At 43.2% G+C, this 22,525-nt stretch overlaps 1 protein-coding gene and 1 long non-coding RNA gene across 6 annotated transcripts in view; one reads left to right on the forward strand and one right to left on the reverse strand.

Moving 5' to 3' along the window:
- The window catches only part of ST6GAL2 (ST6 beta-galactoside alpha-2,6-sialyltransferase 2), a 275,950-nt gene that overhangs the window by 129,246 nt on the left and 124,179 nt on the right, over positions 1-22,525 (forward strand). The gene's annotated exons all lie outside the window — the stretch shown is intronic.
- Positions 1,372-19,453, reverse strand: LOC119845494. The gene is made up of 3 exons (XR_005289610.2): positions 19,371-19,453; positions 1,759-1,815; positions 1,372-1,609 (listed from the first exon to the last, which is right to left on the reverse strand). It is a non-coding gene; the product is annotated as an uncharacterized LOC119845494 (long non-coding RNA).

The raw sequence follows: 22,525 nt of genomic DNA on the forward strand, positions 1-22,525 counted from the left end.
AAAATTCCCCTCTTGGTACAGAATTGTGCTCCAGAATCTAAGCGTTCATTGATTAAAAATGTAAAAAAAACTAAAAACAAGGAAAACCTTGGCCGCATTTGAGGCTTCTTTTGCAGTATCTTAGTCATGGAAATCGGCTATAAAGCTGCCCTAAAAGGGGCAGCTGAGGAATCCTCAGGTAACATAGAGCCTTTAGAAGGCTTCACATCACCTACTCTGCTTGACTTCTTGTTGGGGGTGGGTTGGAGCATGCCAGGGTGGGTCCAGTGCAGTCACAGATTAGAGCAGTCCTCAGGCACAGGGCTAGAAGAGCAGAAATGGGGCTTAGTCACCTTCTTCTCCCCACACCCTCTACCCGCCCTGCCTCAGCTGAGCAGAGTGCGAGCGTGGCACATATGAGAATCTGGCCCTGCGTTTCTAGCACAGGTTGCAAAGAAAAGCTTGACTACATGAACAAAGTGTCACCAATACAGCAATATGTGCCTGAGTTTGCAGACAGCATGGAAACAATGGTTCTAAAAGGCATGGACTGTATCGTTTTGATATTGTCAAAAACAAAAATCAGGACTTTTTTATGGCTCTTTTTTTTCTTTTTGAAAGGAATGTGAAATACTCACATGTGCAGCACTCTCTCTCCTTTCTTCCATCTGCTCAGTCAGAAAAGCTCCCCCGGAGCAGCAGAGTAAAACAAAGACAGGCTAAGCTCTGCCTCAACTTTCTGAGCCCCTCTGTCTCTCGTTTCCCCCTCTCTATATCGCTGATTGTAGAGAGAAGTGGAGCAAAGGACAGAGAGGCACTATCAGGTCCCCATCCTGCCCCTCCTTAACAAGAGACCAGAGCAGGGTTTTGCACTGACTAGAGGGGGTCATTTACTCACAGGTCTGCGGCTGCAAAGCTGTTTCCTGACAAGCTCTGATTTTGAATAGTGCTGGCATAAAATACACTCCCTATGTGCGGAGAGTGAAAGAGAGGCACAAAACACTTTATATCAGGGTAGCCACACAACAGAGACAAACATTTCACAGTTAGAAAATTATCAAAAGTTTTGTTTGATTAAATGAAAAACGAGGTCACTTCAGCCTCTCCCACGCCCCACCCTCCCAAGATGTTCTTGGGAAACTGGGACAAACAATGAAAATGGGATATCTGGGGCATTACCTCTGTAACCTAGGGATGATAAATTAAATGTGAAAACTAAATGTTTCACTGCTAGTCACTTTGGCAGAAACATCTAACTAATTTGCATATCTCTGAACAAATATAGAACCCTACTTTACTAAGTAGCTAAACCTGAATAACAACCTTTATTTTTTCTTCAATTTATCTGAGGCTGCCACAGAATTTGCAACAGTGTGCTGCAGAATCCAGAAGTTTTGCCACAGAGTTTAGGTCCATCTTGTAACGAAGTACACAGGATGGACCTTGGCTGTACCATACGAAACATAGTAATCAGAACAAGTTAGAGCTCCTGCAGTCGACAAATGGACTTACGACTGAAGCACGTGCTGAAATAAGCAATGCACTCATCAAATGAACTTGGAACATGACTGCATTTTTCTTTTCGTGATTACTGTGCGGATAATACACCGTCTACCCATGTGTCGAAAACCTATAAAAATGAAAACATGTGCATTAATAAAATGCTGATGATTAGTCTTGTTGACCTCATGACTTCTGTAATCCTATACCGAAACTCCTGCTGTTTACAAAACACTAAATCCCATGCAATGAAGCTCAGTCAGAGAATTGCTCCCTCACCCGGGCAGATGTTCTTGTTTTTAGGAAACTGGATCTTCATTCCTGCAGGAACAAGTACTGTAACAAAAAAAGAGGGAGACTCAAATGACTGATCCTAAAGTTGGGGAGAATACTGTTTGTTATTTGTATTGCACTAGTGCCTAGGACCCCAATCATGAACCAGACCCCATTGTTCTAGTCCCTGTACAAACAGAACAAACGGATGGCTCCTCTGCCGAAGCACAACCTAAGTATAAGGTGAGGGAAAACAGCTGAATGCAGCAAATTGACAGGAGAGCACAAGGTAACAATGGAATTGTGACCAGCATGATAAGCACTGCATGTCAGCAGACTGTAAGTACTGCAGTAAAGGCGTTTTAAGGAAGAATTTGAAAGAGGAGAATATGGCGGCTTTGTGGATCCTTAACGGGGAGCTCCTCCCATGTATAAGGGGGGGGTGGCATAGGAGAAAGCACAAAGGTACTTGTTGAAAAGTTTGACAAATGGGCAATCCAGGACTGGTTTTAGAGGTGGAGCCGAGATCTTGCTAGTGTATAAGAGATGATGGGTAGGCTGGAAATAGGCCATGAAGGGCTTAAAAGTGAAGAGAAGCAGCCTGTGTTCAATATGGGGTTGGTGCAGGGGCTGTTGATGGGGGAGATGTGGTTAAAGTAGGAAAGCAATCTTCACAGCAGTGTTTTAAATGGATAGAAGTGGGGCAGCATGGCTCCATGAAGTGGAATCTCTCTACCAAATTATTCATTTCACTTTTTCTTAGAGTCAAAGTTTCTTTTTAATTGGAATGAGGAACACATTGCTCTTTGGCAAGACTGGGGGAAAAATAATTCTCTAATCAAAAGATAAATTCAAGGAAGTAATTTGGAAGATTCAGGCATCAGATCCAACTACAATTGAAGTAATTTCTCTATTTTACTTACCATGGTTTTATTGTGCTGAAACTACCATTAACCGAAGTAATTGGAAAGGAGGGAGGAAGGAATTGCCTATTGCAATTTAATTTCCACACAGGTGCTGAACACTCAGTGTCCATATTTCAATGTACTGCCATTGGCAGACTAGTCAGAGAGAAGCCTCTGGTTTCTCCAAGAGCAAAATGGCTCTCTGGTGGGCCCTAGTATATACACGGATGCTGTCTCTACACTAATGACAGCCTGTAGAGTACATACACAGCACACACCCCTACCACATGTATAAATAGCAGTGTAGATGGCAAGGCACTACTTAAACGAGTAACAACACACCAGAACTTCAGGGTATATCCTCTACAAGGCTCTCTCTATCTCTGTATACCCAAGCAGTACCTCCCATTGCTACTCTGCTGTTTTCCACATTGTAGTACCCCACGGCCTCTCTTCTGACAGAGCCTTTCCCCACTGCAGGGAAAGGCTCTGTAAGTGGGAAAAGGCTCTGGAAGTGGGAAGACAGTTGAGAATGGCTCTCACAGCTCCCCACCCCTGGAGCTTTTTCCACTGGCTCCCCACTGCCAGAACCTTTCCCTGTGGTATGTAGCTGCACACTACAGTGTGGACACAGCTTGCTTTTCACTGCAGCGCATAGCTACACATACCATGCATGCCATTGCCAGTGTAGACAAGGCCTATGGGTATGTCTACATGGCTATGTAAGCCCAGACTCAGGCTTGAGGCCACCCCCACCCTCCCCAATCTATCTACACACAATTCTGTCTGACTTGGGCCTGAGCCCCAGGAGCACACAGTGTGGGTGGGTTCAAGACTGGGTCCTGCAGGGACTCAGGACCAAACTCCCTGGTTTTGAAGTGTGGATGTAGCTCAGGTCCCAGGCCCCCCACCCTCAGGCCATGAGAGTCCACCAATACTATCCCACAATCTCATAGGCTCTGTTCTTTCTGTCCCAGGTGTAGCCAATCATTTTCCAGGAAATAGAAGCATCCCCTACCCCCTTGTTCACGTACAGAAGCTTGGCATTTAAGCCTTCCATTTTGTTCTGACTGCTGAGGTGCAAACCCAGTGAACCTTCTCCTACTTCTGACCAGAAGTCTTTTGCCAAGCGTACCACTTCCTGGTCCTGGGAGCACAGCCAGATTTGGGTGAATCTGTGGTGCGAGGCAAGCAAAAAGTTCAGTTTTAGTAAGATTACCAGGAATGACTACACGTGCCAGGAACTAGTGGAGAAGCTGGCAAAACAGCGGATTCACCAGACCAGTGCAGGGAGTGGATTATACAGCTCAAGACTGACTACCGGAAAGCCGGGGATAAGAACTTATTAAGACTGAGTTTGATAAATTTATGGAGGGGATGGTCTGATGAGTTGCCCACAATGGCAAGTGGGCCATCTGTGACTGCAAATATCTTCAATGGCTGGAGATGGGACACTAGTTGGGAGGGCTCTGAACTACTACAGTGAATTCTTTCGCAGCTGTATGACTGGTGGGTCTGGCTGACCTACTCAGGATCTAACTGATCACCATAGATCCTCTGTAACTTGAAGCTTAAATCATGATTTGATGGATTTGAGGACTTTAGTAACTCAGCCAGATGTTATGGATCTATTACAGGAGTGGATAGGTGAGGTTCTGGAGCCTGTGATGTACAGTCAGACTAGATGCTGATAGGCCCTTCTGGCCTTAAAGTCTATGAGAACAGGACTTCGGGCACCTCACTTGTCATCCTGCTCCTTTTTGAGGTGTTTGACCAGGTGGTGGGTACTGTGTTGAGCACAGAGCAAACTGCTTCATGAGGGCCTAGTCAGCCAAGAAGGCAACCTTCTGATGCTCAAACTAGAACAAGACTGGAGGGGACACAGCAGGCGCCAGATCAGGCTACCAAAGTGACACTGGTCCTGGAACTGGTCCCTGAGGAGGCTTTGCTACCGGAACAGCTGCAGCACTTCCTGGGTCCATGCTCAGAGGCACTTTTTGATGCCTCCCCTTGAGGAGGAACCTGCTCCAGAAGGAACAGAAGAGACAGAATGCACCCTACAGCCTGGTAAATTTCTGGCTCCATGTTTGTTTTTATTAGTACAGAATGGGAGCGATTGTCAGGCTCTGCAGCAATGCAAAAGTTATTACAGGCCGTGGACAGCTCTGGCTATCCACTAATGGCAGATTGCATGCCCGCGCCTCGGCATCTTCCTCTCATATTCCCCCACCCCTGGAATTCAAAATGGAGACTGGGAAAACAAGCATGTAAAAATGAAGTTTTATTAAAAATGTGCACATTCTTGCTAAGATGGTCCAGGGTGTTAAAAATAAGAACCCAATATTGCCTTCCCTGGTACTGCACCATGCCATACTAATATAATGGTGTAATGAGCTGCCTGTAAACAGTGAACTGTCATGGGGAGGCTGAAATGTAGTCCTTACAAGCTAAATGGATTCCATGGATGTCTGAAGTACAGCTGGAGGTTTGCATGCAGTCCAGAAATGTTCTGGAGATGGGGGGCCGGTGATTTCTTTGCAAGCCTGTATTAATGTGTGTTTGTGTAACCTACACACCTTCTGGGTGTGGTGTTCTGTCCCATTTAGTGGCACCAAGACCATTAAAAGAGAGAGATAAAGTGAGTCTGCTCTACAGCCTTAGCTAAGAGCCACTTGGCTTTTAGCTCATGCAGTAGAGGCTCATGCACTAAGCTCCAGAGGTCCCTGGTTCAATCCTATCCGCCACCAACCAGGGTCTGTCAGTGTTATATTTGCATATGGTCATAAAAGCCTGTACCAAAGCTATAGGGAGGCAGTAATCCATGCAGATGCTACTGCAGCGTCCTGTGGATTTTCTCCACACATTTTGCCCCAATCCCAGATGCTCAGAGCTGCAAACTTTTCCTGCAAACTTTTCCTGGAAACTTCTGATGGGTAGTCACCTTTTGGGAAAGGGTGTATTTTCCAGGACCACCTCAGTAGCTGACCAGCCCACTGCAGAGATGTGTTGTTCAGTCACCATAAGTTTGACTACTCCAGTGGCATACGTGGCTGGCTGGCCAGTGGAAGTTTGGAATAAAAACCTCTTTGCCTCAGGAAACATAAGAATTGTTACATCCTCCAAAACGTAGAATGCCTGAGAGGACAGAGAAGATTTATGTTGTATGCCACAGCCACTCTCTTTTCCCCAAAGCCCAAGGTGGTCTGCAATTTTTAAACAATTGTGATTTTTAACTTATCCTTTTTTGTGTAGTCTTCTCACTACAATTAACCTGGTTGTGTCTCCGGAGCTTCTAGGAGATGAAGCATTCCTCTCACAATAGATTGAAGTTCAGTTTTATAGAGTATAACTTTTTGTCCTCGAGATTCCACAAGAATTTTTTGTGAATCACTGAGGCAATAACAGTCTGTTTTATGTCTGCTTAGGCACCTCGAGTAGCCATTGTACTTCAGCAGCTCACACATACTCCAGCAGAAGACTAGGTCTCCATACCATCACAGAGTGGTCCAAGAGGAAGCACTTCTGTGATGAACTTATGGCTGATGTTCTGGATAGGGCCAACAAGCAGGTTCGATACTCAAGAGAAGGATTCAGGCAAGTGCAGAGGCAAAGAGAAAGTCACGAGCAAGCTGCAGCGCTTGAAGACAGAACTGCTGTCCAGAGAGGAAGCTAGATCACAGCAGAAAGACCTAGTTGAGTGGCTGCTTTTGCTAATGGCTGCAAGAATGGGGGCTCCTGCTGTGCCCAGACCACAGCCTATGTCCCTGCCACACTACCATGTGCCAGGAACACTTTGGACAGTCCCATGGTTGGGTGGCCTATGCAACTAGGACTTAGCAGCTGGACAGGGCAAATCTACTCCTGGCATACTTCTGTCCCTGTGGTGATTTCCTCCTCACTGCACATATCCACCCTTCCCACACGTGGACCTTTCCCCCCTGCAGGTCTCCACATCTCTGCAACGGCAACAAGTATGTGCCATTTCACAAACAAGGAAAAGGAGAACATGGTAGGGTACATGCAAAATTAGGGGATGTGTGTGATGGCACTATTCAGTGTTTGATTTATGCACTTTGTTTTATTACTGGTTGTGGTGTTGGTTTACTACTAGGGTCTCGGTGTTCTAATGGCAGCTGGCTTACCTGGCTATGCACTAATATTTTTGTAATACAAATAAAGGTTTTGTTTTATTAAGAAAGTTTATTACATTTCGCTACCACATCTTATAACGTGTAGTTTGAATTATAAAGACAAACAGTGTAAGACACAATGGGCAAGTTGTATCCAAAACAATTTCTTGATACACATCAATGTAAATTAGGGTGACCAGACAGCAAGTGTGAAAAATGGGGATGGGGTGGGGGGGTAATAGGAGCTTATATAAGAAAGACCCAAAAATCTGGACTGTCCCTATAAAAGTCGGGACATCTGATCACCCTAATGTAAATGCAGTCCTCCTGCCCCCCATCCTCACTACATTAAGTCATGTCATCCAAAATAAATATTTATATAAATACCTTCCTCATTCACTGTGTTCACTGACAGTTAACCCCCACCCCCATTTCATTGTGTGATGTGGCATTACCTCCTTTACTGTACAAAAACATTCATAAATGTACCATTATCCTTCTTCCTTGGGCCCAGGCAAGTCCTTCATAAGGGGGCGCAGAGCAGCCCTGATTTCTGTTGCCGAGGTATATCCTGCTCCAGCTGGGATTGGTGCATTTTCTGATTGAGTGTACTGGTTCAGCAATCCACTACTGTCATAGGTTCATTCAGGGGCAAGTAGCTCATCCTTGGCTTCAGAAAGATTGTGGCTCGCTGTGTTCCTCTCAATAATGCAGATGCTGGAATCCAGACGAGTCTAAACAGCACCAGTGGGATTTCAGTCTGCCAAATGCACATTCAGCCACCATTCTACCCCTGCTGAGAATGTAATTAAGCTTCCTTTTTAAAAAAAAGCTTCCTTTTGAGATCAGAATGTGGTTTCAGAAGCAAAGGCAGAAGTGGGGTCAGCAGGGTCCCCCAGAACAGTGGTGGCAGTAACTCCATTTATGACAATGTCATTTGGTGGGAATAGTATCCCAGCCTGTCAGTGAAGGTAAATTCTGCCTAGCAGAAAGCCCTGCCGTCATAAATCTTTCCATGTTGGGATCCATAAATTGGCTTCTGTAATCCACAAGGGCCGGCATAAAAATATAGTAGTACTTTGTGGTTTATGCACTCATTTGCTCCTTGAGGAGGGAAGCTATGGGCACCTGAGTCCTATCAATGGCCCCCATGTGATTTGGCAACCCCATTCTCTCAAAGCCAGCAATTACTTTAGGAATATTTGTAAAAAGGAAAGGACGACAACTTGTGGCACCTTAGAGACTAAAATTTATTTGAGCATAAGCTTTGGTGAGCTACAGCTGACTTCATCGGATGCACCTGATGAAGTGAGCTGTAGCTCATGAAAGCTTATGCTCAAATAAATGTGTTAGTCTCTAAGGTGCCACAAGTCCTCCTTTTCTTTTTGTGAATATAGAGTAACATGGCTGCTGCTCCGAAACCTGTCTTTAGGAATATTGTTTGTGCCTACCACCTTTGGGTAAATCACATATCTGAGCACCTTAGAAACCTCCACCACCATTTTACCCACAGCTGACTTTCCAACACAAGTCAGTTTTGGTTCAAAACCAACCAAATTATTTGGGAGGGGGTGATTTTTAGGTTTAGACAAAAAAATCAATTTGGTCAGCTCTACCACAATTTTGCAAGCAGCTTCACAAGAGCAGATTACACATCTCCATTGATTTCAATGGGGCTCTAGTCTATATGGGAATAAGGATTGGCCTGTGCGGCTCTTCTTAGTAGATTGAGGCCTACATTTTGGCAAAGCAGGAAAAGCGTCCATGGGCTCAAGAAGTTTGAGAGTCACTGTGTGATATATTATGGCACTCCAGTGATCACACTAAAAGTTTTCACATTTTAGTAAGGCATGGAAGGGGTTAAATAGTCTGCAGTAACTTGTAAATGGTCTAACTGACTTAATGGCTATGTTATTACTTGCTTCTCATGGGTTCCAGCTGCCTTATACAATGTTTACTAGCTGACTCTAAGTATTGCAGGAAGAGTAATATGTCTGCAACAACAATAAAATGTCAGTTGTCTCCACAAGCCTGTTGTGGTGGAGACTGTCAATTGAAAATACACTGAGTGCAGCCCAATTCTGATCTCAGTGATGCTCCTCTTACACCACAGCACTATTTACTTCAGTAGAATTACTCCTGATCTCAATCAGTATAAGTGAAATTCGACTCAGCCCTGTGTCACATCTCCTTTTCTCCAGCTCTGAGGCAGTTTCTGGATTTCAGGATTTACCTCCAACTAAAAGAAAGGATTTCACAATTTCTCTCTTCAACTCTTTATTACACAAATCTGTTTTGGTGGGGACAGATTTCCCCTTTCAATAAAGGAAGGGATTAAGAAACTCAGATTTGGAGGAATAATGGAACTGATTCAAGAATTCAAATCTCTGGTATGGGTCAAGGGTGAGCTCTTGTAGCACATAAAAGCACTATAGGAAGGAATCAAGGGAGGTCAAAATGTTACTTTCCACCATTTCTATAGTTCCTTTGCTGTTGCAGAAGAGCACACTTGAGAATCATTCTTCCATCCCTCCTTCAAACAATATTGTTCCTCATTACAAAGTCACCATATATAATTTCTTGGTAGATTAGACCTGATTCTTATCTCTTACATCAATGTAAGACAAGTCACTGACTTCAATGGTGTTACACCAGCAAACTGCTGTAAGTTAGATGAGAATCAGGGCCTGTGGGTCTGAAAGCTACTTGATGGTGTTCAAGTAGTCAAGTTTTTGTAAAGACCAAGGATGAACTGTTGCACTGAATTCAGTTAAATTGGACAGTATTTCAAATATACTAATTGCTAAATATGATTCCAGAAAACAAGTGGTATGTAAGAGTGTTTCCAATGCAACTCAGTCTTGACAGCTCTGAACGGCTTGGCATAATTTCCTTGACCGTCTACACACAACATTGGGTCTGATATTCTTTTCATACAAGTACAACTCAATTGAGTTCTATGGAGTTATTCCTGATACATGCCACTGTAAGTGACTAAAGAATCAGGCCCCAGATTGTAAGCAGCTGCAGAGAGGAAGCCATTTGCAGTGCACAGACACAAGCATTTAATGATCCTATAAAAAACTGGAGCATTCAAAAGTATTTAGTGTAGCTATCTACTGGCACCTTATCCAGTAACTATTTACATGTAGAGAGATCTCATTTATAGAGCAGTCCTGTAACTCTCCAGAGCTAGGATAGTGATCAGCTGTATGGCCAACAGCTGAGGAGACATCAAAACTAGAAACTATAACATTTTGTACACCACCCTGATACACAGTCTTTCATTTGATTAACTCCAAGTGCTACAAATATGAAATAAACCTTTGAAAACCAAGGGGAGGCAAATGCAGTAAGTGAAGTATTATCCTCAGATTACAAATAGGAAACCTTAGGCATACAGAGAGCCTATTGTCAACTTTACTGATAATCTCAGGATATCTGGCAGATGTTTTTTCTTAAAGCCCCAGCTCCTAGAGTCAAGTGGCTACATGAGAATCTCAACTGTTTGTTCAAAAAGTCCATGTTGTTACATGGCTGTAATGCATAAAGGGAAATTCATGAAGGAAAAATGGGTATGAACTTAAAAATTGGATGGTAACAGACTTTGAATCCCAGTGAGGATTCAACTGGTGATGTTCCGAGCAAGAAGAGCTCTCAGCCATACTGTTTCATCATTTCACACTGCCTCAGACATTCTAGGATTCAGTGAAATAGAGTGGGACAACCCTGTAATCTTATTCTATTGACAAGTTATAAGTTTCTAGATCTCAGGGTAGTTGATAAAAAGAGCTTAAAAATGACTCAGATGAACCCTAAAGGCTCAAAAGCCAGAAACAAATAAGACATGTCACAAGGTAGCTGGTCCCTGTGAGTAGAACAGGGCCCAGTGCCAAGTGCCCGTGTTGGAGCAGGTGAGCTCAATCCAATCAATTAAAGGGGGTGAATCACACGTGGGCCAAAGGGCAGAAAATGGAAGGGGATGAGTGGGACAGGCTATGCCAGGAGGAGGAAAACCATGGTGGAGTAGAGCTAACTCCTGTGGTGTCTTCCTGGAGCAAGGCACCCTGGGGCTGCTGCTCCAGGAAGGAAGCAGAGCTGACTAGAACTAGGAAGCTGCCAGGAGTCAGGGATATCTGGGATAGATGGCCCTGAAGACAGAAAGGAGTGAGTTAGAAGACTGTTTTGTTGATTTACTTGTGTCAAGGTTCCTTCCCCACTCTGAACTCTAGGGTACAGATGTGGGGACTTGCATGAAAAACCCCCTAATCTTATTCTTACCAACTTAGGTTAAAAACTTCCTCAAGGTACAAACTTTGCCTTGACCTTGAACCTCATGCTGCCACCACCAAGTGTGTTAAACAAAGAACAGGGAAAGAGCCCACTTGGAGACTTCTTCACCTCAAAATATCCCCCCCAAGCCCTACCCCCCCTTTCCTGGGGAAGGCTTGATAAAAATCCTCACCAATTTGCATAGGCAAACAGACCCAAACCCTTGGATCTTAAGAACAATGAAAAATCAATCAGGTTCTTAAAAGAAGAATTTTAATTAAAGAAAAAGTAAAAGAATCACCTCTGTAAAATCAGGATAATCAGATTCAAAACAGAGAATCCCTCTAGGCAAAACCTTAAATTACAAAAAGACACAAAAACAGGAGTATACATTCCCTCCAGCATAGCTTATTTTACCAGCCATTAAACAAAAAGGAAAATCGAATGCATTTCTAGCTAGATTGCTTTCTAACTTTTTACAGGACTTCTGAAGAGCATTCCTGATCTGTTCCCGGCAAAAGCATCACATAGACAGACACAGACCCTTTGTTCTCTCCCCCCCCCCCCCAACTTAGAAAGTATCTTGTCTCCTCATTGGTCATTTTGGTCAGGTGCCAGTGAGGTTATCTTAGCTTCTTAATCCTTTACAGGTGAAAGGGTTTTTACTCTGGCCAGGAGGGATTTTATAGTCCTATATACAGAAAGGAGGTTACCCTTCCCTTTATATTTATGAAAACTTGCTTGTATTAAGAGATTAAACCTTTGAAGAGATTGGATCTGGCAGCAAGTTTTGGAAGGTGGGGAGAAGCTAGGCTCCGTGACAACTAAAAAACCCACACACATACAGTTTTGGTTGGGCCTGACTAAGGAGTTTTGAATACTCAGCTTTGGCAACACAGCAAATCTTACGTCACTGGGCCAAAGTGTCAAAGTCTATGGTAGAGCTGGGCATAAAACCTGGGCATCCTGATTTCCAATCCCAGTCAACTTCTGTACTTACCATTCGACTAGATTTCCCCCCTAATTATTCATGTTTCACTTCCATAGCTTTACCCCAAAGCAAGAGCACATCCACTATGTTTTTCTCCCTCCTCTTTGTGCCTCCTCCACTTTGGTCAGTGTTACCAACAGAAGTGTAACTTATTGAGAAATTACTCTGTACAATTACTGTAGTGACTATTTCTCTCCATACAGCTACAAATGCTTAGAGCTTTGAAAAGGTAACATCTAGATAAACAAAAATAATTTAAGACATCAAATAGTAGTGCAACATAGTCAATAGTATTTAGGATAAATTCTTAGCTTGCTGCAGAACCTCCACCCAAGATTTATATTGCCTGCAAAACTAACCAACCGTACTGAGCATAAGGTTTAATGCAAACAATTTAACAAATTGTAAATCTAGTGCTAAATAAGCACATGACTATGAGCACGGCCATTTTCTCAAGCCTAAACCAAGATTTACTAAGAGTTATGAAACAGTGGGACCCATTATGTAGTACAGAATCCTGTTTATGACCACAGTTAAACCTGAGTTACTGTGCTTATTCTAAACACCACTTTAAGGATTTATAACTCAGCTATTTTATTACACCCACCATTGAAACTTGCCATTGATGGCCACAGCTCAGGAGCAATTTTCCTTCTAAAACTTTGTTCAACTAATTTTAATCATGTTTTAGAACTACGGGAGTTAAAAACTCTAGTAGACTTTTTGACAAGCTCTATCTTTAAAAAGATGATAATTTTATATGCTAAGATTTTTCATGCACTTAAGGTGATCTGGTATTTTACCTACAGTATTGTTGTCTAAATGTAAATGGCTGGGAAATGTGCTTCTGAAAAGCAGCTACTGTACATTCAAAACACAAATAGTAAAATTCCTAACATGATGATTTTGCCCATGTAAGTCTCATTGAAATAAAAGTGTTTTCAAATTATTCCGTTCAGACCACAGTAACTAACTGAATGAAGAATTTGAGTCTGGGTCACAGGCTTTACTGTGTATTTAGAGCAAGTGATCTTATTTGGCTCAAGGTCTGTTCCAAAGTTGTGGTGTTTTGTGTTCTCTTCTCTTGTTGGAATCTAGCAGTTTATCGACTCCTATATTGTGGAACTGAGCCTAACACACTCTGCCATATAGTTTTCTTTATAGCCATGTGTCAAAATATAAAGAGAAGGGTAAACACCTTTAAAATCCCTCCTGACCAGAGGAAAAACCCTTTCACCTGTAAAGGGTTAAGAAGCTAGGATAACCTCGCTGGCACCTGACCACAATGACCAATGAGGAGACAAGATACTTTCAAAGTTGGGGGGGGGGGAGAACAAAGGGTCTGGGTCTGTCTGTGTGATGCTTTTGCCGGGGACAGAACAGGAATGGAGTCTTAGAACTTAGTAAGTAATCTAGCTAGATATGCGTTAGATTATGATTTCTTTAAATGGCTGAGAAAATAAGCTGTGCTGAATGGAATGGATATTCCTGTCTGTGTCTTTTTGTAACTTAAGGTTTTGCCTAGAGGGATTCTCTATGTTTTGAATCTAATTACCCTGTAAGGTATTTACCATCCTGATTTTACAGAGGTGATTCTTTTTACTTTTTCTTCTATTAAAATTCTTCTTGTAAGAAACTGAATGTTTTTTCATTGTTCTCAAGATCCAAGAGTTTGGGTCTGTGGTCACCTATTCAAATTGGTGAGGATTTTTACCAAACCTTCCCCAGAAAGGAGGATGCAAGGTTTTGGTGAGGATTTTGGGGGGGAAAGACGTTTCCAAATGACTCTTTCCCAATAATAAACCCGGTTAGACGTTTGGTGGTGGCAGCGAAAGTCCAAGGGCAAAAGGTAAAATAGTTTGTACCTTGGGGAAGTTTTAACCTAAGCTGGTAAAAGTAATCTTAGGAGGTTTTCATGCAGGTCCCCACATCTGTACCCTAGAGTTCAGAGTGGGAAAGGAACCTTGACACCATGACATGCTCTTCATCTTATCATAGTGGCAGCAGCCTTTGTTAGAATGGAAATCTGGGGTCAGATCCTCAGCTAGTGTAAGTCCATACAGATGCACTGAAGTCAATGGAACTACAGATGGGTGCAATTTTCCAGCCAAAACTTTTAACTGACAAGTGCCGATACAGAATGACCAAAACACTGAGAATGTGTCAGTTTCAGCAAAATTGTTCTGGTTGAAGGGGGAAAAACACAGAAAGGTCAAAATGGATCATTTCAACATATCTAGCTTCTGGGGAAGAAAGCGCAGGGGTGGGGAGATGTTCTACAGTCAGAAGGCAACTTAGGTGTCATTCAAAAAAATCTCTGGTGGTACTGTTATTCTTATGCTGAATAGACAAGTGGTTAAAACACTCAGATTGGATGTGGGAGACCCACATTCAAAGCCCCACCCTAGAACAGGGACTGGAACCTCAGTATCCCCCACTCATAGGTGGGTGCCCTACCACCATGCTACAGAGTCACTCACTCTCGCCCTCTGAATATGTAATACAACATGGAACAGCTCCAGCAGGCAATAGAGAAATCTGCTATAAAACAGCCACTTAGCCTGGTGGTTGGGCAGACCTGGCTTCGAGTTCCTGCAACACCACTCCTGTCTTGTGAATGGCTCCTAAAATCAAAATGAGGGATTCATTTTGGATTGAAGAAAACAAACACTTTGTGTGACCTGAAACACAAGTATTTCTGTTCTTTTGATTTGCCAGAAATTGAGAATGTTGATTTTGGGTTGATCTGAAGTGTGTGTAGGGTTTTTTCCTCAGAACTGCCAGCAAACCAAAAAATTGATTAGCCCACTTCTAAGAGGAGCTGTACTGGTTTTACACACACTGAAGATCTCTCCTGAGGATATTGTTATTAAATTTTTATTTCCTGCCAGGACTCCAGGCCATAATACTAGCAAAATATGGCTCTAAAAATGGCTTAACTAGACCAGAGAGGATCACCTGAATAATAAGGGTGATCTTTTCATGGCTTAAAGGCTGAGTCCCCCTTGCTTCTTCTCAACTCTGTTTCCCAAGCAGGGAAAAGAAAAGAAAATATAGTTGAAAAAAGGGGCATGGCTAGAAAACAGATGACTCAGGCTTGCAATAGTGTCTGTGGTGGGCGGGGGGGACCAGAGTGAGGACATGCTCAGTACAAGCCAAGCAGCAAATCTGGGGTGGCATATGACCCTATATGCCCCCTCCCCATGCATCACCTCTGCTAGGACAGCATATGTATTGACCAGTCTTCCTGGGTATCTTTGGCCCCATGGAGCTGTTGTTTCCCTTTGTAAGTTAGAACAGCTCTTAACCTGCTTTAACATGGCATGAGCTGCAGCAGTATCAGGTGACTGCAGTGTGAGCTTTAATCTGCAATGCATATGTTCAGTTCCTCACATTCCTATTGAAGTGAATGACTTGAATTCCTCCCTTCTACTTTTTCGAGTACAACACCACATGCCTGTAGGGCTTACAGCAATCTGCCTGAGGTTGGTGCAGAGGCTGTGAGACTTGTAAGGAATGGGGACGTGTGGTGTGGGAGGCTGGAACTGGAAGGGAGTTTGTAGAGCTGAGGATACTGTGTCTGAGTGTTATGGATAGATGGAGTGCCAAGGCATGAAAAGTGAGGTTAGTGTGGATGTTAAAGTTCCCTCACTGGTAACTTTGTTTAAAGTTAGAAGGTTGCAATTGCTAAGGAAGTAACTTGTCTGGGTCTAATCTGATTTTCTGACACGTGGTCAAACTGAGTGGAGTTTCCATATATCGGGATTTTGAATGGCTGGCACCTCCTGTATTAACTGTTTAAACAGCTCAACCAACATTCATTTTTTTTAAAAAACATATCACTAACAAAACACCTAGCAACTATGAGCCAGACTTCAGCTACAATAAGTTGGCACAGTATCCCCTCAATTCTCCCAACAGAAGGAAAACAGACCATCATGGTTAATGGTCTTATCATACTTATGCATGAACCAGAAAGACACGGGTCAAGGAAATCTGGTTCCAGTCATGTTAGTTGTAGAGGTGAGGTCAATACTGGCATTACTGGTGCTGTATGTGGCTACATGCTGACTTAATGACATTTCTCACAGGAACATTACACTTGTGCATTATAGGCTGAATGGGAAGCCAGTGACAAATATTTGTTTTGATCTGTAAAGCCTTTCCTGGCTTGGGCCCTGTCTAACTTAAAGCATGAAGAAGTGCAATGTTTAAGTAGGCAGTTGAGATCAGCAGGGTTGTTAAGCTGATACACCTTAAATATGGCATAACATTTTTCTTGGAGAGGCCTGGACTCTGGAACTTATTCTGGGAGCACAGGGAGTTGAGTGGGCAGGGTCTTGCTTTTGCTACCTGGAAATAGTTTTTTGGGGTCAGCCTGAACTTGTAGCATGGGCTCTTTAAGAGTGATTGTTGAGACATTTAGTGCTTGAGGACAAGCATATTATACAAATTTAAAAAAAAAAAAAAAGATTTTTTACAGAAGGGGAAAGACTGCAGGCTCCATCCTGTCACACTTCTGTCCCCAGGGCGCACCGCTAGCAGGGAGAATTTGTAGATTAGTTTCCCTCCTCTCCCCCTCAAAAGCGTATCAGTAAGGAAGTCAACCTAACAGGAGCTCACCTATTGTTAAACCATAGGAAGGCCCTTGCCCAGCTCTTCTGTCAAGCCTGCATGATAGATTTTTTTTTTTGGACGCCTTGGCTGCATGAGCTATTTGGTGCTGAAAATGGGCGATGACCTTCTCCTTGTCACAGTTATTCAATGGGAAGGTAAAGCTTCTATAGGGGGAAATCTTTTTTCATGCTGGGTGGCATCAGAGACTCTACCTAATGGGAAACACATGGACTTCTTGTAAGAGGAGTCTGGAAGTGTATATATGAAGGTTTCAGAGGAATGTCTGACTCCAAGCTTCATACTTGATCCACCACCAGGAAGAATTAGAAGCTTCTTGCTTACATTTGGCAGTTCCAGATGACAATGAAAACTGATTTAAGTTGACAAGGCTCTGAGAATACTGGTTTTTGGCAGACCTGCTTATTCTATGGTGATGCTGATTCTTTTCAAAAACCCTTCCAGCTTCATATAGTATCTTGGTCCCTCAGCATGAGGGAAGATCAGTGTGGGAAGAATTGGAACCTGACCTTGGAGGAAAAGAAGTCCCTTGTTGAGGGACGATGCCTCCATTTTCCTGCAGATAAGAGATTGTTGGCCCAGGGGAGCTGTGCTGAATGAGAGACTGCCATCAAGGAGCAGAGACCTTGGGCCTAGATGGAACTACTCTTTGGTGTGATGGGGTGTACCAACTCCTCACTAGGCCTGAAGGAGTTAAGGAGAACCTGTGGGTGCAATCAGCCTCATCCCAGTACACCTGCATTAGGAGTCAAACCTGGAGGGAGGAGATAGAAGAAAAGGCCAGGTCGGTGGTGGCTGACTGGGAGAGGAAGTAGACTTCTTGAGCTAGCCCTGTGAATGTGGGCCTGGCTGGAGCCAGAGCCTAATTAAAGATTGCCTTGAAGGAATGGTCAGCTTGGTCTAGACCCTAACTAGAGACTCCTGAGGGTCAGAGCCTTCTTGAGACAGGTAGGCATGGTGCAGAACCTTTTGTTTGTTTTGATTTCTCACTTAGTTTAATTTCCCTTTGATTGAGGTCCTGCAGAAGTCAGCTGGGGAAAAAGACTGAGAAAGGCCTAGTTACAGGCCATAGCAGGAGGTAGCCCAGAGATACAGCAGAGGGGATAAATAAACAGACCACATCTGCATCATACAGGGTCTCTGGGTCAGAACCCAGGCTACAGGTTGTGCCTGGGTTACCCTATCAGCCCACAGACAGTGGGGGTGTGAAGAGACTGGAGTCAAGAGCTGGCTGGCCCAAATGCCTGAAGTTGGGCCAAACCTCCAGTCATAGGAGTGGCATGTTGGACTTGGGTTTCCTCAGAAGGGGAAAGACTAAAGGACCTAGCTGGAGGGCTAAGCCTCGGGAGAGTCAGACCACTGATAGTGCAGAGTATCTGTTGTTCAGGGGCACCAAAGGGGAAGGAGAGCCACTATGCTATGCCCAGCCAGGAGAGGGTGCACTGCCTGGCTCTGAGTTACGTGCCTATACTGAGTTGAGAGTATGGAGAAAACTGATGTTTACAGGCTGAAGTGAGGCATAACTGAGGGACTCTAAAAAAGGAAGAAAATGTGGGAGGAGACAGTCACTTCCTTTGTAGGATGGGACAAGAGACTACTGACGGCCTTCAAAACCCTGGTCTACGGGGTTGATTCTGTCTACCCTCCTGTTGTCCAGAATAGGAAGGCCTCCTGTTTGTCTGCATTACTGTTTCTGCAGAGGACAAAATCATTAGAGGGGAAAGCTGAATGTGATAGATCAGTAGTTTCCAGGTTTAAAAATATATTAAGAAGTTACTGGGCCAGATTCTCAGCTGATGTAAATTGACATCTCTGCAGCAACCCACTATTTTATTTCTGAACCTCACTTAGTTAACTTTTGAGTTACTAAATTATTAGCACTGTAACTGTGTAGACAAATGCATATAGCTTTGCACCACAATTAAACATGCATCACTGTGGAAAATGTAGTGATGAGCACTTTTATTGCAGATTCGCTTGCAAGAGCATAACTGACTTTCTCCTAGAAAGAAATTATGTCTAAATGAAAGTGAAGTTAGTTGCAAATTGCACTAATTGCTGTACTTTCTACATAAAAGCAGCACTCGCTTAGCTGCTTTCACAAGGCATAACATGGAGTTTGGCACTTTTTAGGAAACTCATTACTTAACAATACATTATTGTATTTGATTAAGTTAGCAGGGACCTTCTTGGCAAAGTTGCAAGAAAAATCAGTGTTATCAGACAAAATGTTTGTGTAATAGGGTCCCCACTCACCACTAGCATGCCCCATTGCATCTGTCAAGGAATGCTCATGCTGTATCAGGTTCCCCCTTGCTGCTCATTGCTCACTTTGCTATACCTTTTCTTCTGGTAACTCAGCCCTCTGGCCAGGTCATCATTTTGTCCACTGCTTTTAGACTTATAAAGGACAACAGGACCAGTGTCAAAATGCAATTGCCAAGCAGCATTCAGTCCCTTCTCTGGCTCTGTGCCACTGTACTAATGGCTGGTATAGAGAATCCAGGTCCACCCGCTACACCAGGTTCCAGCCCAGGGACTCCATTACCCACAATCCAGGTCCTCACAGTCTCCATCCTGGTTGCTGTTTCCCTGGGCTCCTTTTATCAAGCCTTCCTATCTTCTCTTTTCTGAGTCACCCCAGGAGCCTACTCTACTCCCCTTAGCTACTTCACCCCTCCTCACCTCTTGCCAGAATCAGATCCTAGGGCCTACTCTCCTCCAGACTTCCTCCCAGGAAACAACTGCAGACTTCTTCCTCTGCAGCCTCCTTCTGTGCTCAGCTTCCTGGTTTTATAGTGCAGACCCAGCCCTTCCCCAGCTGGCTTCTCTTAATTGACCCAAGCCCTCCTCCTCTCAGGTGAGTCCAGGTAACCTAATTGGCCTCTCAGGCTTATGTTAACCCTATTAGGGGTTTGGTGGGCTGCACACCCATCAAACTGTTCCAAAGTCTGGAAAGGTAATCCACAATGCATATGGTACTCATTTTTGTACTGTCCATACATACTTCAGGGAGATTTCATTAGTTCCTGAAAAATCCACCTTGGTAACATACTATTGGAAGAGCAACTGAAGAACTATAAATATAAAATGTCTTTTTATCCGTTTACCAGATGATGACCACACAAGTTTAATGTCTTTAGTGTCTGGCTTTAAATTATTCATAATTATTTTCAGAACTATATGATACATAGTGCAATGTGAAATAGTTATGGGTGAGGACAAAGTCACAAAGTTCAGCTACCAGGTTAGCCGTGACATTATCGGGGACATTACTGTTCCTAGTAGCCATCACCTTCAGCCCCTAACTAAAATCTCTCCAACGCATCATCAAGGACCTACAACCTATCCTGAAGGATGACCCATCACTCTCACAGATCTTGGGAGACAGGCCAGTCCTTACTTACAGACAGCCCCCCAACCTGAAGCAAATACTCACCAGCAACCACACATCACACAACAGAACCACTAACCCAGGAACCTATCCTTAGTAACAAAGCCCGCTGCCAACTGTGTTCACATATCTATTCAGGGGATACCATCATAGGGCCTAATCACATCAGCCACACTATCAGAGGCTCATTCACCTGTGCATCTACCAATGTGATATATGCTATCATGTGCCAGCAATGCCCCTCTGCCATGTACATTGGTCAAACTGGACAGGCTCTACGTAAAAGAATAAATGGACACAAATCAGACGTCAAGAATATAACATTCAAAAACCAGTCGGAGAATACTTCAATCTCTCTGGTCATTCGATTACAGACCTGAGAGTGGCTATTCTTCAACAAAAAAACTTCAAAAACAGACTCCAACGAGAGACTGCTGAATTGGAATTAATTTGCAAACAGGATACAATTAACTTAGGCTTGAATAGAGACTGGTAGTGGGTGGGTCATTACACAAAGTAAAACTATTTCTCCATGTTATTCCCCCACCCCACCCCCCACTGCTCCTCAGACATTCTTGTCAACTGCTGGAAATGGCCCACCTTGATTATTACCACAAAAGGTTTTCTTCTTTCCCCGCCCCCCTTCCTGCTGGTAATAGCTCATCTTAAGTGATCACTCTCCTTACGGTGTGTATGATAAAACCCATTGTTTCATGTTCTCTGTGTGTGTATATAAGTCTCCCCACGGTATTTTCCACTGAATGCATCCGATGATGTGAGCTGTAGCTCACAAAAGCTTATGCTCAGATAAATTTGTTAGTCTCTAAGGTGCCACAAGTACTCCTTTTCCTTGGCCTTTAGTACCTGTTTGAGCTAGTATATACAAATCACCCCAGGGGATGGTACTTCTCTGGAGCTGTTTACAATCCTAGGGTCTGGACTAATTACCTCCCACTGTTACACTTCCTGGATGAGCTGTGCTAACTGTCTCCCATCAAGCAGAATACAATCTCTAGCCTACTGTGAGACACAGAACAGTCATAAATGTAATACAATATGGTCCCCAAAGATACCGCATGTGGTTGCATATTTGTCACATATAGTATTACCATCTCCATCTTTTATAAAAGAGGGTAGTGGTGGAGCAGAGCCTGCTTATTAGGGTTTTTTTTGTCTAAGTCTGACCTAACATTCCCCACTCCCTTTATGTGTCAGCATCTAATTTCAGGTTTTCTGATGTCGTCAAAGGGAATGTAATTCTGAGCAGGCTGAGAAGAGAACACAGATGAGCAGAACGCTTTTATGTCTCTCCACCCGTAATGAGATTTTTAGGATGGGTTTAACTAATTCACATCCACTCTTAGTGCTGCATGACTAAGTGTTATGGGACTGGGATAATGACTAGAAAATTGGGACTGCCTCAGGAAAAATCCCAGTAAGGGATCTTAACACTGTGTTTTGTATTGGTTTATGTTGGTTAAGTATGTGGCTTTTTTCTTACCAGAATAGTTAAATCAGTACAACCCCCTAATGCAGACACAGTTATACTAGTATAAAGGTGCTTTTTAAGTGTGTAGTACATAATAAGTGCTACACATTTAAATAATAAGCAACACTAGTATAAGGCCCCTTTATACTGCTATAACTGTATCTACGCTAGGGGTTTGTACTGCTTTAACTAGACCAGTACTGTTACAGTCACACAACTCTAGCATGTAGACAAGCCCTTGGAGCCATTATGATTTTTCCAGGCTTTCGCTGGCTGGTGCTCTAATACAGTTTGTGCTGCATCATTGAAGTCAGAGCCCATCCCTATCACTGGAATGGGATTTTAAAAAGTCATTCTTGGTTGGATTAAACAAGATCACTCTTTGCTTTTGCCTGGTTAGGGATGAAATTTTTTCTTCCTTTAATGCCCAAGTTTCTGATATCTCTTCCCCACTCATTTTAAGACCTTCCTGCTCCCATCCTATCTTTACAGCTAATCTTCTTGATGCCTTTCCTGCCCCTGTTTTCTGGTATTCTCCCAACTTTAACATCCTACATTACTGCCCTAGTTAATAACTCCTTTTTCCTCTACTAGTAGTTTCTGAAAATCTGGACTTGCTCATCACCTTCTTAAATATCTTCCCTTGCCAATGGCACATTTTCCCAACTGCCTCATTTTTAGCTTTCTCTTTCTCGGCAAAGTGTCTTTCTGCTGAGTCTGAAAGATAATACAATAACAGTTCCTACTTGGAAGGCTTTCTTCACAAGCACAGAGACTAGAAATGTAACTTTAAAAAAAAAGAGATTAAATCCTTCAGAAAATGACTGATAAGGAAATAGCTGGGTGCAATAATGAAGAGCTTCTCTTATTGGAACAAATCTTTCTGCTGCAAGTTTGGTACAGTGCTGACTCAATAAAGCATTCAATGAAAAAGTTTAAAACTCCTGATATTCAAAT

The sequence above is a fragment of the Dermochelys coriacea genome, chromosome 1 (assembly GCF_009764565.3).
Source record: "Dermochelys coriacea isolate rDerCor1 chromosome 1, rDerCor1.pri.v4, whole genome shotgun sequence".
Classification (NCBI taxonomy): Eukaryota; Metazoa; Chordata; order Testudines; family Dermochelyidae; genus Dermochelys; species Dermochelys coriacea.